The sequence below is a fragment of the Megascapheus bottae genome, chromosome 17 (genome assembly GCF_031878675.1).
Source record: "Megascapheus bottae isolate mThoBot1 chromosome 17, mThoBot2.hap1, whole genome shotgun sequence".
Taxonomy (NCBI): domain Eukaryota; kingdom Metazoa; phylum Chordata; class Mammalia; order Rodentia; family Geomyidae; genus Megascapheus; species Megascapheus bottae.
In genome coordinates, this window is record NC_143525.1 from 43,351,294 (window position 1) to 43,369,924 (window position 18,631).

Below are 18,631 nucleotides of genomic sequence, written 5' to 3' on the forward strand. Positions count from 1 at the left end.
TGGTTCCCGTGGACCTGTGCTATAAAGAAAGAGGCATAGATTCTTCCAGAAATTCAGAGGCAAGGGACGGTTCACCTGGAAGATGGTAGAAGTGAGGAGAATTGAGGAGAGGGGACTGAGAAGAGTTGAAAAAGCATTCTTTGATTTGGAGTTTGAAGGCCGAGGTTTGGGCAATGAGAGGGTGATTAGGGGGCGAGGATGGTGGTAGGGTGAGAATTTCCACTGTCCCAAGACAGAAGAGCACTCTTGGGACCTCCCAGGACAGCATCTGCTCTGCAGGAGCCCCCGAGGGACGAGCAGGACAGGTCCCATCTTTTCCTCTGTCTAGTTTCTGCTTCTTTTCCATTTCCCTGCTCTACCTGGATGCTGCCTTTGCCAGCTGTCGTTGTCCCCATGGGAGACTTCCAGACACTCTGTGTGACCATCTAGCCTACTTGTGGTGGTGGCAGAACCAAGAAAAGTCCAGTCAACCAGAGACATGGGTGGCAATAAAGAGAGGAAGGGAGGTCAGGAGAGAGGAAGGAAGATCAGGAGAGAGGAAGGAAGATCAGGAGAGAGGAAGGAAGGTCAGGAGAGAGGAAGGAAGATCAGGAGAGAGGAAGGAAGGTCAGGAGAGAGGAAGGAAGGTCAGGAGAGAGGAAGGAAGATCAGGAGAGAGGAAGGAAGATCAGGAGAGAGGAAGGAAGATCAGGAGAGAGGAAGGAAGATCAGGAGAGAGGAAGGAAGGTCAGGAGAGAGGAAGGAAGATCAGGAGAGAGGAAGGAAGGTCAGGAGAGAGGAAGGAAGATCAGGAGAGAGGAAGGAAGGTCAGGAGAGAGGAAGGAAGGTCAGGAGAGAGGAAGGAAGATCAGGAGAGAGGAAGGAAGGTCAGGAGAGAGGAAGGAAGGTCAGGAGAGAGGAAGGAAGATCAGGAGAGAGGAAGGAAGATCAGGAGAGAGGAAGGAAGATCAGGAGAGAGGAAGGAAGATCAGGAGAGAGGAAGGAAGGTCAGGAGAGAGGAAGGAAGATCAGGAGAGAGGAAGGAAGGTCAGGAGAGAGGAAGGAAGATCAGGAGAGAGGAAGGAAGGTCAGGAGAGAGGAAGGAAGGTCAGGAGAGAGGAAGGAAGGTCAGGAGAGAGGAAGGAAGATCAGGAGAGAGGAAGGAAGATCAGGAGAGAGGAAGGAAGGTCAGGAGAGAGGAAGGAAGATCAGGAGAGAGGAAGGAAGATCAGGAGAGAGGAAGGAAGATCAGGAGAGAGGAAGGAAGGTCAAGAGAGAGGAAGGAAGATCAGGAGAGAGGAAGGAAGGTCAGGAGAGAGGAAGGAAGATCAGGAGAGAGGAAGGAAGGTCAAGAGAGAGGAAGGAAGATCAGGAGAGAGGAAGGAAGGTCAGGAGAGAGGAAGGAAGATCAGGAGAGAGGAAGGAAGATCAGGAGAGAGGAAGGAAGGTCAGGAGAGAGGAAGGAAGGTCAGGAGAGAGGAAGGAAGATCAGGAGAGAGGAAGGAAGGTCAGGAGAGAGGAAGGAAGATCAGGAGAGAGGAAGGAAGGTCAGGAGAGAGGAAGGAAGATCAGGAGAGAGGAAGGAAGGCTGGGTAGAGGAGAGGATTGTAACAGTTGTCTATTTGTCATAAACACCTGGATTTATTTATAATATTTTCTTGACTTGGAAACCTTTCCCAAGAATGTAATTTCATTTGAGGGGCTCTGGTAAGAGACTTCTATGTACTGTGCAAGGCTTAGGTTTAATATGAGTGGAGAGACTGGGCTGGAGAAGAAATACAGTCTCTATCTTTAGTATAACTGTATCATAGGATAAACATAATTATGTTTCATACTTGCCCTCATGTCTTTTCTCAATTTTAACCCTCAGTCTCTGGTATATTATTTGTATATTGTATATATATATTATATACTTGCTGTCTGATATATTATTCCTATACTTTTTTTTCTCTTCTAACCCAACTCTTCCAATACTTCTACCAATCCAGCTCACTTACTACTAAACTCCTCACCTAGCTCTTGCAGGTGCTGGAGGTAAAACATATATCAACACAGTTGGGGCGCAGTGCCTCATACCTATACTCAGGAGGATATATACCAGAAGGATGCCGGTTCTAGATCAGACCAGACCATAGAAAAAGTTCAAAAGACCAAGTGTCAGCAGTAAAATTAGGTTGGCATGGTAGCACACGCCTGTCATCCTATGTGGGAATGGTAAATAGAAAGATCATGGGCCTTTTATTATTCAAAAATAATAAAAAACTGAAAGACTAGAAGTGTGATGCAAATGATCAAGCAAGCCTGACGTTCTGAGTTCAAACACCGACGCCACCAAAGCAAAGTACATGTTCTGCAGGTAATAGAAAACCCTATATGTAACCTCAGTTTTAATATTGGCAAAATGATAGTTACAAAATTACAAATTTCAGCTGGGTTCTGATGGCTCACACCTATAATTCTAGCTGTTAAGGAGGCTGAGATCTGAGTGTTGTGGTTCAAGACAGGAGTCTGTGAGACTTGTTTTTGCCAGTACTGTGGCTTGAACTCAGAGCCCAAGCACTGTCCTTGGGCTTTCTCAAGGACAGAGCTCTACCACTTGAGCTACAACACCATTTCTGGCTTTTTCTATGTATATGGTACTGAGGAATCGAACCTGGGTCTTAGTGCATGTTCGGCAAGCAATCTACCACTAGGCCAAACTCCCAGCCAAGTCTGTGGTACTTTTTTTTTTTTTTTTTGCCAGTTCCGGGCCTGGGCTCAGGGCCTGAGCACTGTCCTTGGACTTTCTCAGGGCTAGAACTCTACCACTTGAGCCTCAGCACCACTTCTGGCTTTTTTCTATATATGTGGTACTGAGGAATTGAATCCGGGTCTTCATGCATGCTAGGCAAGCACACTACCATTAGGCCAAACTCCCAGTCCAGTCAGTGACACTTATCTCTAGTTAACTACCAAAAAGCCAGAAGTGAAGCTGTGGCTGAAGTGGTAGAGCACTATCTTTGAGCAAAAAATCTCAGAGACAGTGGCTACGCCCTGAGTCCAAACTCCAGTGCTGAAACACACACACACACACACACACACACACACACACACAAATGTACACACTTTCAGAGGGCTATCAATGTGTGAGAAGTAATGCACCTAGTACCTGATGAATGTAACTGTAACCCCTTACAAAACGCCTAACAACAATTTTGTAAAAATGTGCACACTTTCAGAAACTCTTAAAAATAAAATTGGTTATGGTGAGACTTTAGCTCATAGATTTACAGGTTCACTGGCTCTGGATTATCAGGTTAGGTTAAAGGCAACCTCAGTGGCCATTAGCGGGATGTATCAGGTGATTTCTTCTCTATACGGCCACATTCCTGCTGCCATGGTTTTATATCTAAACTTGATTCCTAAAGGATAGCTAAGTGACAGAATGACTTTCCCATTAGAGAAGGGGTTGCAGATGCAGCTCAGTGGTAGAGCTTATCACATATGAACCTCTCGATTCTGTCCCCAGCACTGCACAAAAGGCAAATCAGATGAAAAAATATTTCAAGGAACATACATGATACAGTCATAGCTACTTCAGGCATGTTATGTCCTACTCTTTTTTTTCATATATTTTATTGTAATTAATAGAAGGGTTACATTATATTCACATACATTGGTACCCTTTCTCATGTCTTGGTCCTCATTTCCTCCCACCACCCCTGTCCTACTCTTTTTTGAATGTTTATTCATTCCAGAAATAGTTTAAATGAACACTTGTATCCCAAGTCCCATAGATACTATGTATTCAACAAAATTATAATCACTTCCTTACTGAAGTGACTTATGTATATTTTATATATTTTTAAATCATGTATATTTTTCTTCCTAACCTGCCTTCTGAGAGAAGGAAGTCACAAAGCTAAGCAACTGGTTTCAGTATGATGCTTCAGAAATGGAGATTTTATGGGTGCTGCAGAAAGCTAGGACCTTGAAGTTCTTTTTTTTTTTTGCCAGTACTAGGCTTGAGTTCAAGGCCTGAGCACTGTCCTTGGACTTTCTCAAGGCTAGAGCTCTACCACTTGAGCCTCAGCACCACTTCCAGCTTTTTCCTATGTATGTGGTACTGAGGAATTGAACCTGGGTCTTCGTGCATGCTAGGCAAGCACTCTACCACTAGGCCAAACTCCTGACCCCTTGAAGTTCTTTTGTTCTTTTAATTATTCCTCTACTTCTACTTGCCCAGCATGACCTGTGCATCATCCAACTAAGAAGACGTAGCCTCCCTTATGGGGCACACGCTTGACACGCACATCAAAATTGTGAATTGCAAAAGTTAGACAAGTTTAGGGGCCGGGGAGTTTGGCCTAGTGGTAAGAGTGCTTGTCTAGCATGCATGAAGACCCAGGTTTGGTTCCTCGGTATCACATATATAGAAAGAAAAAAAAGCTGGAAATGGTGCTATGGCTCCAGTGGTAGAGCTCTAGCCTTGAGAAAGCCCAAGGACAGTGCTCAGGCCCCAAGTTCAAGGCCCAGGACTGACAAAAAAAAAGTTAGGCAACTTTCGTTTAGGTATTTAATCAAAGCCTCTCAGGCACTCTCCCATTTGAACCATGCCTCAAGGTAGAGTCTCATTTTATGTCTAGGCCAATCTGTGATCCTACTTGTCCTTCACTGTGTCCCTGGGGATGAGAAGCCCATGCCACAAGCTATCATGTTTGTGATGATAGGGTTTGTGCTACTATGTCCAGCCATTGAGTGAGATGAAGTCTCATGAGATCTCTTTATGCCCAGGCTACCTTGAACTATGATTTCTTGACATCCATCTCCCAAATGGCTAGGGTTATTGGATTGAGCTACTGTGCCTGACAAATAAACAGATTGGTTTTTTTGGTTGGTTGTAGGCTTACACTCTGGGCCTGAGCGTTGTTCTTGAGCTCTTCAGCTCAAGGCTAGTGCTCTACCATTTGAGCCACAGTGCCACTTCCAGTTTTCTGGTGGTTAATTGGAGATAAGAGTTTCACAGACTTTTGTGCCTGGGCTGGCTTCAAACCACAATCTTCAGATCTCATCCTCCTGAGTAACTGGAATTACAGGTGTGAGCCTCCAGCACCCTGCTCAGATATACAAATTCTTTTTTTTTTTTCTAGTCCTAGGCTTGAACTCAGGGCTTGAGCACTGTTCTTGGGCTTTCTCAAGGCTAGAGCTTTACCACTTGAGCCACAGCACCACTTCTGGATTTTTCTATGTATGTGGTACTGAGAAATCAATCCCAGGTTTTCGTACATACTAAGGCCAGCACTCTACCACTAGGCCAAACTCTTGGTCCAAATAAACGAATTCTTAATATCATGACATCACTGAGCTCTAGGAAAGGTTAGCTAAGAATCACTAGGTAGATGCAATGAAATGAGTGATTATATATAACTAAAGAGTTTAACTCAATATGTATATTCAGATTCCAGCTTAAAGTTCTCTTGTATCCTCTTACATAAGTTGTTTCTTTTGTCTATAGATCATTTTATGTTGGTGAAGGTTGTTGGCTGCTGCTAATTTTTTTCTTGTGGTAGTGGGGTTTAAATTAAAAATTTAAACTATGTACAGGACATAGAGATTTTGAAAAATTTTAATAGAATTTTTGAAGGAAGAGCAAGTAATTTTTGAAAAGATAGTGTAAACCTCATTACATTAAATATGCACAAACACACACAAGTAAAACTATAGTGGAACCAGGTAACTCATCCGACTCAAAGATAAATTTAGTGATAATTAGAAACTATTAAAGTATGAGGGAAATAAAGAAAACAAGAAAATCATTTTAAATTGGTTGAATAAGTTGAAATTTATTTTAAGAATTAACACTACTTTTTTAGTTTTTTTCTCTCAGACGTAAAATAAAAATAATAACTTTGATTTTACTTTCTAATTGTTAAATGTTGATTTTAGTTTTGCCAAACAATCTGAAAAATACTCAAATATCAGCAAACACATTTGCATAAAATTGACTAAAATTGATTAATATGTAAATTAGGTTAGTACAAATAACATCCATGTAGGAAGTAAATCTCTCTTATTACAATAGAAACCTAGGCAGGGTGCCAGTGGCTGGCAAAGTTAGGGAGATCCTATCTTAAAAATAAAATACAATAAAGATAATAAAAATATAATTTAGGAAAATGGCACATAAGCAAAAAGGGCTAAAGGTGTGGTTCCTGAGAAGTGCTTGCCTAGAGAAAAAGAGATCTAATTGTATTGCAGCTAATGGGCCCTCTAGCTTTGCATGCTGCCAAAAATAGATGCCCACACAATATTTCTAGTGGAGTAACTATTCTTAGATGAAAATCGCCGAGGCTTTTTCCTTTAGCGTAGCCTTAAAGCTTCTCCTTTCACTAACATCCCTGTCACAGAACTTAAGTACTGTGCAGAAGGAAGCACTCAATTAGAGGTCAGGGATCTGGCTTATGTCTACGGGACCTCCCCCACTAAGTGAACTTCTCGTTCCTATTTGCTGTGCTATAAAATGAGAATATAATCATCACCGTGCCACCCATGCTTCATTTTTAGGCTAAAAGGAGAAACATGTGAATAGCACCTTAAAATACAAGGTGAGAAATGAAATTTAATACCAAGCACAATAGCACACAGCTGCAATCTAAGCTAGTTGGGAGGCCAAGAGAGAAGAACCATGAACTTTGAGCCCATTCTGGGTAAGATAGAGAGCACTGGTCTGACATAAAACAGAAGAAATCAATACACACACTCATACTCACACACACACATAGATGACAGGAACCTAAAATGGGCTCTCCGGGGGGATGGGTAGGTATCTGTGGGAGGGCATTGAGTAAACACGGAGGGTGAAGGAGGTTGATGATGCTTGATGCACTTTGTATATGTGAAAATAGAACAATGAGGGACTGGGAGTTTGGCCTAGTGGTTAAAGTGCTTGCCTAGCATGCATGAAGACCCGGGTTCGATTCTTCGGTACCACATATATAGAAAAAAGACGGAAGTGGTGCTGAGGCTCAAGTGGTAGAGCTCTAGCCTTGAGAAAATCCAAGGACAGTGCTCAGGCCCTGAGCTCAAGCCCAGGACTGGCCAAAAAAAAAAAAAAAAAGAAAAGAAAATAGAACAATGAAGCCTGTTGAAATTGTTTGAAGAAGGGAAAATGGGCAAGAGAGAATATTGTGGAGTGAGACTGTACTTATGTGGAAATGACACAATGAAGCCCTGCCTTGCACAGCTAACATGCTCTAATATAAAGGAAAAAATTAGCAAAAAAAGAAATTCTATGACAATTATAGTGAGTAACAGCTATGCTTTTGACTACTTACGACTTAAGACAGTTGGCTAACCCCTTTCTAAACATTGTCTCATTGCCTCCTCTAATGACCCCATAAAATGGACACTAATATTCCCATTTACAGTTGAAGGCTCAAAGATGACATTACTACTATCTACACGGTTTGTGTTTTGTTCTGTTGGAGCCAGCAGTAGGGTTTGAACTCAAGACTTCCTGCTTTCGTTTGGCTGTTTTGCTCTCAGCTGGTGCTCTGTAACTGGAATTATGTCTCCAGCTCTGGCTTTTTTGTAATGGTCCTGGAGCTTGAACATGGGGCCAGGATGCTTCTGTTCTTGACCTTTTTGGCTCAAAGCTAGAGCTCTACCATTTGAGCCACAGCACCACTTCTGGCTTTTTGGTGTTTAATAAGAGTCTCGTGGACTTTCTTGCCCGAATTGGCTTTAAACTAGCTAGGATTACAGGTGGTTACACTGGACTAAACTTCAGTTCTGGCTTTGGAGGTAAGAGTCTCACAGATTTTTGTGCCCAGGCTGGCATCTCACCTCAGTGTTCAGATCTCTGCCTCTGAAGTAGCTAGAATTGTAAGTGTGAGCCATTTTCACTTGGCTTTATCTAGGAAGTTGTTTTTTAAATTATTGTCACTAAGAAGTAATATTCAGCTTATTTATTTATTTATTTATTTATTTTTGCCAATCCTGAGCCTTGAACTCAGGGCCTGAGCACTGTCCTTGGACTTTTCTCAAGGCTAGAGCTCTACCACTTGAGCCACAGCACCATTTGCAGCTTTTTTCTATGCATGTAGTATCGGGAAATGAACCTGGGTCTTCGTGCATGCTAGGCAAGTACTATACCACTAGGCAAAACTCCTGGCCCTCTAGTTTATTTATTATGAAGAAGTGCAGAAGATTCCTGAAGGTGAGTTAAATACAAGCATATCCACTAACTGGATGATTTTCTCTCAAGCACTAAACCATGTTTCACAAGACTGCTGGACGCATGCACGTTCCCAAGGTATCTGCTCTATTATAATTTTCACCCTGCAAGAGTAATGTTTTTTTTTTCTTTTTGTTGTGTTTGTTGGATTTTTGGCATGTTTGTTGGATTTGTGTTTTTTGAATCAAGGTTCCTTTGTGTGGCCTTGAACTCTTGATCTTTTTTGGCCTCAGCCTCCTGAGGCTGTGCTCCCATCTCCAATTTGAGTGATGTGTTTTTGATAAAAAGCATCTTTAGCTCTGAAGACTCTGCTGCAATTTGTACAGCTGTATGATCGCAACTACTAAAAGGCAAGTGAATACATTATTCTACTCACAGAACAGCAGTTTGATTCCTATGACTTCTTGGCACATCTGTTTGGGATATAAATCCTAAGCAGACTGAGCAGTTGCTTTCTAAATCTTCAAAAATGCTTTACTAAGCAAAGTCTTTAGTGTGGTTAAGGGGAGAAAAAAATTAATAGACTCTCAAGTGAGTGGGGTAGTCGAGCTCACTGCCGAGTGTTTAAAGCAGGCGTAGGCAGGACCGGGGCTTGAAGAAGGTAGACTGTGAGGTAGAGGATGGCACACATGCCTGCCAGCACCAGAAGGTGAATACTCTTGCCAAGCTGAGATAATTAGAGGGGGTCTTTGGGGAATGGGTTGTTCATGTTTACAACATGTTTAATTTTTCTTATTGGCAAGAGTTCAAATTATAGTTATGTGAACTTGATTAAGGATACCAAACATTACTGGCCATGCCCATGTCCCTTCCTCCCAGAATCTCCTCCTGAGTGGACGGTGAGTCACATGCCATGACCACAGCTCATTGGACATCTGGTCGTCCAAGAAGGTATCTATAAACTATATGAGGCAACCTTTGCCTCTGTACTTTGGTTTAAAAAGATAAGGGAGTTGGGAATGTGGCTGAGTGGTAGAGTACTTCCTTAGCATAAAGGAAGCCCTGGGTTCCATTCCTCAGTACCACATAAACAGAAAATGCTGGGAGTGGTGCTGTGGCTCAAGTGGTAGAGTGCTCGCCTTGAGAAGCCCAAGGACATGGCCCAGGCCCTGAGTTTAAGCCCCAGGCATGGCAAAAAAAGGTAAGTTGACTAGAAACCAGTGGCTCACACACTGTAAATCCTACTCAGGAAACAGATATGAGAATCAAGGTTCAAAACTAGCCCCAGCAGGAAAGTCCAGGAGACTCTTATTTCTGGTTAAGCAGCATTTGAGCCTCTGCGCACCAGCCTTGAGCAAAACTAGCTAAGGAATAGAGCTCAGGGCACAAGTTACGACCCTCAGTTATGGCACACACAGACAAATAAAAACAAAAAATGAAAAGAAGTCAAGTCTTCTCTCTTGGGACTCTGCAGTAAACAACACAAAGGGAAATTTAGATTTTAGTATGTACCAGAAGCAAAAGGCCTAGCGGTGCAGTATCTAGGGTGGCTATTTTCCCAGCCTGATGCAGGATGAGTAGCAGAGAAGGCAGGTCCAGAAGGATGGTAGTGCTGATTCACTGAAGGTCAAAAGGCCCCAAGACAGAGGCAATGGGCTGTCCCTAATGCCACTGCTGCAGTACTAACTCACTTGCAGGGTTTCTGGTTCCTGTGACTTGTGTGCCTTTGAGTACCCACATTTTTTTTTTTCCGACCTTGAGCATGTGTCAGAGTAATGGGTAATTTGTCTCAAGTAAGCTGATTGAGTAGTTCTTTCAACCAGAACAACATGGTTTGGATCAGAGATTACATCAGTCCCCTATCTCACATTGCTTTGGGTGTTTAATACCTGGGCTCACTTCAAAGGTAGCATCGCTGCTTTGCAAGGGGCAGAAAGCCACATCAAACAGACCGAAAAGGGTGGTTTGTTGGAAGGACTGGGGCATCGGAGTCTGCAGGACAGGATGCTGCAGTCTTACAGGCCTCTTAAGGACTTGAATTACATGTGTTTATTTTAGCTCAACTAATTCTTTCTCCTCTCTCTCTCTTGCTCTCTTGCTGTCTCTCCTCCCCCCCCTCCCTCTTCTCTCTCTGTTTCTTGGCTTGTCTTTCTTTTGCTAGTACTGAGGTTTAAACTTAAAGCCTTGACGACTACTTAGCTTGTTTGCTCAAGTCTGGTGTCCTACCACTTGAGCCATAATTCCGCTTCTGGGTTTTTCCCCTCACTAATTACAGGTAAGACTCTCTTGCATTCTGATTCTCTAGTGATTGTGTGATTTAGTGATTAGGAAGCATCCAGTGTTCCTGACTCAAGTGTTCTCATTTTCAATTTACTACCCAGGATGATAGCTGTAAACTAACAGAAAGATCTTCTCTTCTAACTTTCACTTGTAAGCCTCTCTTTTGTCTTCTGTCAATTTCTCCATCAGGAAGCTACAGGTGGGGAATTATAAGGCACCTGGAAGATGTGAGGACTTGCCAGGATTTGGTGGCAGTTACCCTCAAACGGTCACAGGAGGGCGCTGATAGGCCTGGGGACACTAGCAGACTCTAGTGTTGAAATCCACCGCCTGCCAAGACACCCCCACCTACAGCCACGGTGCAAGACCGTGGGGATGGGGATCGGCACAGGTACTTTCTCAACTGGCCTAGACTCTATTCTTCAATGGAGAAAGAGTGCTTTGGTGGCTTACTGGTAGCATTCTGTCCTATGGGGACTCTGTAGAGATTCCCAAAATCCAGAACTTCTGGTAATCCCTGCATGGACTCTGTCTGGGTTGAGTTTTCTAATTACTGTGTCTCAAGAGCAGGTCATTCAGACATCAAGACAAGAGCAAAGGAGTAGATTAAGCCCCAGATTAGAGGCGTAGAACCTATACAGTAGTCAGATAAAGCCTAGAGAAAAAGATAAAATACTGAGCCTAGACATCTGACCCAAGGCAAAGGCAGCAAAGGGCAGGAGCCTTTGACAGAACATCTGTCCCACAGGCTGCCCCTGAAATTCAGATAAACTGTAAACTTCATTGATTAATTCAATCATGCAATAAGATAAAATAGGAACTGTGGCCAGGCCGGGAATCTGGCCTAGTGGTAGAGTGCTTGTCTAGCATGCATAAAGACCTGGGTTCGATTCCTTGGTACCACATACATAGGGAAAAAAAGCTGGAAGGGGTGCTGAGGCTCAAGTGGTAGGGCTCTAGATTTGAGAAAGTCTAGACTTGAGAAAGTCCAAGGACAGTGCTCAGGCCCTGAGCTCAAGCCCAGGACTGGCAAAAAAAAAAAAAAAAAAAAAAGGAACTGCGCTATCATTAACACACACCTAACATCCACAAAGTTGTAGCAAAAAGAGGAAGTACTTGTCAGAAGTCTAGAAATAGCTTAGACTACTAAAATGTGGGAATTATAGACAAGTATAAGGAATGCAAGAAGCATGAAGGAGGTTGAATACTGTCAAATTCCTTTACCAAAAATTGGTCAAGCGCACCAACCTTCACTAGTTTTGGATATTCTGCGTTGTAAGCAGTGGTGGACTAAGCCAGCCACACAGAGGCTGAAACATGAGACCCTTTTGGAAAATAGCTAAAGTTTATGGCCTAGTGGTAGAGTGCTTGCCTAGAATGGGTTCTAGTCTTCAGTACGACATACACAGAAAAGCTGGAAGTGGTGCTTGGCTTAATCTGTAGAGCACTAGCATTGAGAAAGCTCGAGGACAGGACATTGCTCAGGCCTGAGTTCAAGCCCCACACCTGTCAAAAAAATTTTTTTTAAAAATCAGATGAGATTGAAGTGGTAGAAAGAAATACCTGTCTAGCAAGCTTTGAGATCTGAGTTCAAGTTCCAGTACCACTAAAAAAAAGGTAAAATTATACTTTATATTTTTAGTCATTCATGTATTATCTATTGTGACTTATCTGCTCAAGGTATTCAGCTATTTTTTCTTTTGTTTTTCTTTTTGTGCTGTTGATTGGGACTTGGTCATGCGGCTGGCCTTGAATTCCTGATTGTCTCACCTCAGTGTCCCTGATGCTTCGTGTTGCTTGAGGTCTCCATGATCTACTTCTACGTGATTAAGTCTGTCTCTGTACTTATTCTATGTGTCATGAACATCAGACTTTGGATTGCTTTTGTTAGTTATGGCCACAAGAAGAGTTCTAAGAATAAAGATGTTTCCTGAACTTTATGGTACTTTGAAATAGAGAATGGCCATTTGGCCATTTCCTTGTTTAATTTATAGAAGAAAGTAAAAAGCACCTGACTCTCTTTCAGCTGCTTCAGGTTTTATTTATTTATGTATTTATATACATTTATATTTATTTATTTTGATCGTGGGGCTTGAACTCAGGGCCTGGGTACTACCTTTAAGTTTCTTTTTGCTCAAGGCTAGCACTGTACCACTTTGAGCCACACTACTACTTACAGTTTTCTGGTGTTAACTGGAGGTAAGAGTCTCATAGACTTTCCTGCCCAGTAGCTAGGATTACAGGTGTGAGCTGCCAGCACTCAGCTGCTCTTCAGGTTTCTGTGGTCCAAATGCATTATAAGAGGATGCTGGCTATCTGGAGATGATGCTTCCACACCTGTCAGATGTCCAGGACACATGACTCTTCACGTAGTTGATGTCAGCCAGACTTGCTTCCTCCATAGCTCTCTAAAGGACAGAGAGCCCCCACTCCTCTGTTAAAGGCAGTGGTTTCAATGGTAGGTTTCAATAGGGCTGTTTGGTGTAAGCCAAAATTAAAAAAGAAACAAAGTCTTTTGTTTCTTCTAGAATATTCTTTATCTAACTCTGAATTTGATGAAATCTTTTCTTCTTCTTTTTTTTTTAGGTTAAAATTAAGTTTGATACAGTGACAGCTGAGGACAGTTGGAATCCTAGGAATAATTCACTGCTTTTAGTGAACCTGGCCAAGTACAAAGTACAGGACTACCATGAAGATAAACACAGGGCTCTCTGGCACAGTTCTTGGAGTTGTCTGGAGTGGTGCTATAGCCAATGGCCAAAGAACCTGGCTCATGGGTTCCTGTCAAGTATCCTAGGACTTCTTGCAGGTACAACATGGTTCCCAGAAGTCAATCAAAATACTGTTCACTGAATGACTGAGAAACTATATGGGCAAAAGGCAATGCTATGATTGGCCCATTTTATTTTTGTTTGTACTGAGTTCAACTATGGAGGCTTGAATTCATGATCTGGGCCCTGTCCTTCCTTTATTTATTTATTTATTTTTTTGGCCAGTCCTGGGCTAGAGCTCAGAGCCTGAGCACTGTCCTTGGACTTTCTCAAGGCTAGAGCTCTACCACTTGAGCCTCAGCACCACTTCTGGCTTTTTTCTATGTATGTGGTACCGAGGAATCGAACCCGGGTCTTCATGCATGCTAGGCAACACTTTAACCACTAGGCCAAACTCCTGGCCCCGTTCCTTTATTTTTTTTACTTTATTTTATTTTCTCAGTTGGGGAGCTTGAACTCTAGGCCTGGGAGCTGTCCCTGAGCTCTTCAGCTCAAGGCTACTGCCTTATTCCTGTAGGCACAGCACCACTTCCGGTTTTTTTCTAGTGGTTAATTGGAGATTAGAGTCTCATGGACTTTAGTGCATGGGCTGGCTTTGAACCTCAATCCTCAGAACTCAGCCACCTGTGGAGCTAGGATTACAGGCATGAGCCACCACACCTGGCAATCTTTTTTTTTTTTTTGCCAGTCCTGGGCATGAGCTCAGGGCCTGAGCACCGTCCCTGGATTTTCTCAAGAATAGAACTCTACCACTTGAGCCACAGCACCACTTCTGGCTTTTTGCTATATATGTGGTACCGAGGAATTGAACCCGGGTCTTTGTGCATGCTAGGCAAACACTCTACCATTAGGCCAAACTCCCGGCCCCAGACACCTGGCAATCTTTAATTTAGTTTTTGTTTTTTCAATTGCTATACCACTTGAGCCAAAGCCCCACTTCTGGTTGTGGGGTGGTGATCTGGAAATAAGAATCTCAAGGACTTTCCTGATCTGGCTGGCTTCACACTGCAATCCCATATTTCTGCCTCCTGAGTATCTAGAATTAAAGGAGTGAGCCACTGGTGTTCAGATTAGTAATGTGATTTAGATGTAATATTGAAAACAGTCTTTCATTTTCCTTCCAGATCTAAGGTGACGTTGTCAGCTCCTTGAAGTTTTTGTTTTGCAAAGACCTTTGCCAGAAGTCAGAGATGAATGGAGCAGAGAGAAATCACAGATGGAAGATTCGTATAAATGGTTTATTCTGAGACAGAATTCCATATTTGTTATTATAAAGGGCACTGGCTCAGGGACGAACGAGGGTAAGGAGGCTGATTTAAAAAAAAAAACTTGCATAAGGGACTGGAAGTGTTGCCTAGGGGGTAGAGTACTTGCCTAGGATGCACAAAGCCCTGGGTTCAATTCCTTGGTACCACATACGCAGAAAATGCCAGAAGTAGTGCTGTGGCTCAAATGGTAGCACATTAGCCTTGAGAAAGCTCAAGGACAGTATCAGATCTTAAGTGCAAATCCCAGGACTGGCAAGTTAAAACAACAGCAAAAACAAAAACTTGCACAAAAAGGAGGTCACTTATACTGCTGAAGGAAGATGAGCACATGTAGATTCTGAGATACCTGATCTATCATGTGGTCTCACCTTTCTTTCTTTCTTTCTTTCTTTCTTTCTTTCTTTCTTTCTTTCTTTCTTCCTTCCTTTCTTTCTTCCTTCCTTCCTTCCTTCCTTCCTCCTCTCCCTCTCCCTCTCCCTCTCCCCCTCTCTCCCCTCTCTCACCTCTCTCCCCTCTCTCCCTCTCTCCCTCTCTCCCTCTCTCCCTCTCTCCCTCTCTCCCTCTCTCCTCTCATCTCTCTCTCTCTCTCTCTCTCTCTCTCTCTCTCTCTCTCTCTCTCTCTCTCTTTCTTTCCTTCTTTCTTTCTTCTTTCTTTTCTTTCTTTCTTTCTTTCTTTCTTTCTTTCTTTCTTTCTTTCTTTCTTTCTTTCTGTTTGTGGGTTATGAGGCTGGAACTCAGCCTGGGCACTGTCCCTGAGCTCTTCAGCTCACGGCTACCACCCTACCCTTGAGCCAAGCCCAATTCCCATTTTCTAGAGATTAATTGGAGTCTCACGGGCTAGCTTTGAACTTGACCCTCAGATCTCAGCTTCCTGAGTAGCTAGGATTATAGGAGTGAGCCACTGCACCCAGCTTAGTCTCACTTATGTAACAGGGAAGCTCCTGGCTTCTGTTTCTTTCTCTTTTTTTGATGTTTAATCTTCTTTTTTCATATATTTTTATTGTAATTAATAGAAGGGTTAAATTATATTCATCAGATAGAGGGTGCATTACTTCACATACATTGATACCCTTTCTCATGTCTTGGTCTGACTTCTGTTTCTAAAGCACTTTTCTACATGTTCTGTATCCATCCAGAACTCTTGGGATTCAGATCATAAGTCAGAGTAGATGTGTTTAGTGATAGGGCTGAGGGTAGGTCCAAATTATAATAAAGAAAGATATGGAAGGGGGAGGGAAGTGGAAGGAAAACATGGAAGGAGTAACAATGTTCAAAAAGTAATAAACTTATTAAACCTTACAAATGTAACTGTAACTACTATATACATCACCCCGACAATAAAATAAAATTTTTAAGAAGGCAAAAATATGGCAGAAGGGAGAGGGAAGCAAGTATGTCTTTTCCAAGGTATGGTTGGGTCATAAGCTCCAATTGAAGCTAGTGGCTTCATGTCAAGTAGGAGAGATCACTGTGATCAGAGAGAGCTGCCTAAAGTCCTTGACTTTATCCTCATTTCAATCCGAACAAATCACAAAACTGAGCTCCATTGGTATGTGAAACAGACTCCTTAGGCCTAAGGACCAGGCTCCCTCATAAAACAAAGACGAGGATATCCCCTGGGATAAAGGCCAGCAGACCATCTGGTGACTTAGATGGTACCTCTCTGGATCTGGCACAGAAGGTTAAAGAAGCCTGCTCAGCCACCTAGTCTGCTAATCGTGGTGCAAAGAGAAATGCCAACTAGTTGAGTTGAAACATACCTCATTTTATGTGACCAACTGTTTGGTTTAATTAAGCAGACATATTTCCAGATATATTTGTCTTAGTTGTTATTTTAAAATGAACATTGAATTTTAATTCAAGCCTTTTAAATTATGACAAAGTAATGGCATTGCAATTTACTTGCTTCCCTGAAATTCTTTTCATCAATACAAATGTATATATTGATTTCCCCTAAATAAATGAACTAAAACTCTGATTCCCATTCACTACAACCAAAATATTTACTGTATCATCAGAGTGATTAGCACAGAACAGAGTTGATTGCCTATTGTAGGATAACATTTATAGTAACTTTCTCCTTACTCACCTTTGCATTCTTAGGCAAAAGTTGAGCTCATTCCATTTCCATGATACGAACTTTCATTTTGGTGTGTGGAGATGAAATGCTACAAGTCACTAACTTGTGAAGCAACAGATTTGCCCTGATATAGCTACCTTTCAGCATCCGGGTGAGGATCAGTCAGAGTTCTTCCATCACACACTACAGTAACACTGGGTAATTTGAGTGGTAAATCAGTGTTTGTTAAAGGTGATAGAAAGTCAATAGAACAAATGGAAAGCTAGAGAATCTGCGGGGGGAGGGGGCGAGGAAGTTCTTGTCTACGGACAGAGGACTGGAATAATAGCTGCAAACTGGATTTTCAGTGCCTAAGTCACTGTTCAAGGTTCAAGCCCAGGGAGAGCAGCTGCCTAGTTCCTTAGCTAGGAAAGAATAAGGCAGCTTGATTTTTATATCTATCATGACTGTACAGTAAGAGGAAGAAATTGTCCCATCATGGCTATTACCAAAAAACAACAACAAAAGAGGACCAGGGCTCCAACACCTCTCTGTCCAAAGCCACTCTGGTCAGCTGGTGCCCGTGACTGACTCCTGCAAGTCTGCATTGGCTGCTGTAGCTCTCCCAGAGACAGAGCTTGAACCCTCACCCCTTCTGACTACCATGACCACTGAATGTCATTGTCCTTACCACTGAGGATGTAGAAAGAAAGTTTTCTACAATACTTTTATAGCCAACAGGACTATGGAGAAAATGATAGGGTTTTTTTTTTTTTTTAGGTCCCCTGCCATATGTCATGAAGCTCTTTCAGTTTTCAGTTCTCCAAGTGAGATTATCTTAGGATCTGTATCACACACACTGAGATACATCTTGTTTTATGCCCCATGTCCTAACTTGGGGTGGTTTTTTTTTTCATATCTTTCCAATCAACATCAGTAAGAATTTTGTCCTTGATCATAAGATTCCCTATTCAAAGATTATCTAAGATTTTTTTCTCTCCCTTGTGTCTCAGGAATTATACGAGTCCTCATACTTCCATGTCAGAACTCCTGTTCAGTTCAGCTCACATCCCAGAAACATACAAATTAGGTGACAGAGTTTAGGAATCAGCTCGTGATATGATGTGTAAGGCATGCATGTTAAAACATTGTATTGTACTTATTAGGCTGAAGGTTAACCTTAAATCTGAGGAGAGGGTCAACAGTAAGGGTTGGGGTCAGCTCATTGAAGATGAGTTGCTTAAAAATCCAGATTGAGGGACCTGGAGTTTGCCCTAGTGGTAGAGTGCCTGCCTAGCATGCACGAAGATCCGGATTCAATTCCTCGGTACCACATACATAGAAAAAGTCAGAAGTGGTGCGGTGGCTCAAGTTAGAACACTAGCCTTGAGGAAAGCCCATGGTCAATGCTCAAGCCCTGAGCTCAAGCCCAGGACTGGCAAAAAAAAAAAATCCAGATTGAGTCCTGTAGCAAGAGAAAATAGCCAGCCGACAAGTATGGAATGATTCTGATAAGAATCAGCACTGCGGGAATAAAGTCAAGAGTCCAGAGGACTTTCAGGGCTGAGGAATGTGTGTTACAGTCATTAAAATTCTAAATACACTTTCCCACAGAAACTCTATAAATAGTGGTCAGGGTCTTTAGTGTTATTAGTACAATATTTCAGGTACATTACATTTCTGTAAGCTTTTGTGGCTGTGTTGGGGCAGAACCACCATTTGTAATATTGTTTCTATAGATAAACTTGTTGCAGGTTCCAAATAACAGGCCAGCAAATAAACTAATAAGCTGAGAATTGCCTGTTTTGAAGCTTTTCATTGGTCAACACAATAGGTTTCCAGGCTTTCATAGTCACTTAAACCGAGCTTATAGCTTTGTGGTCTACGTGTTGGCTCTGAGCCCAGAAACCTTCCATGATCCCTCTGCCCTGACTCTGCTGAACATTTTGATTTAATAATGCCCCTCGCCGGGAGTTTGGCCTATTGGTAAGAGTGTTTGCCTAGCATGCACGAAGACCTGGGTTCAATTCCTTGGTACCACGCATATAGAAAAAGCCGGAAGTGGTGCTGTAGCTCAAGTAGTAGAGTGCTAGCCTTGAGAAAGCCTAAGGCCAATGCT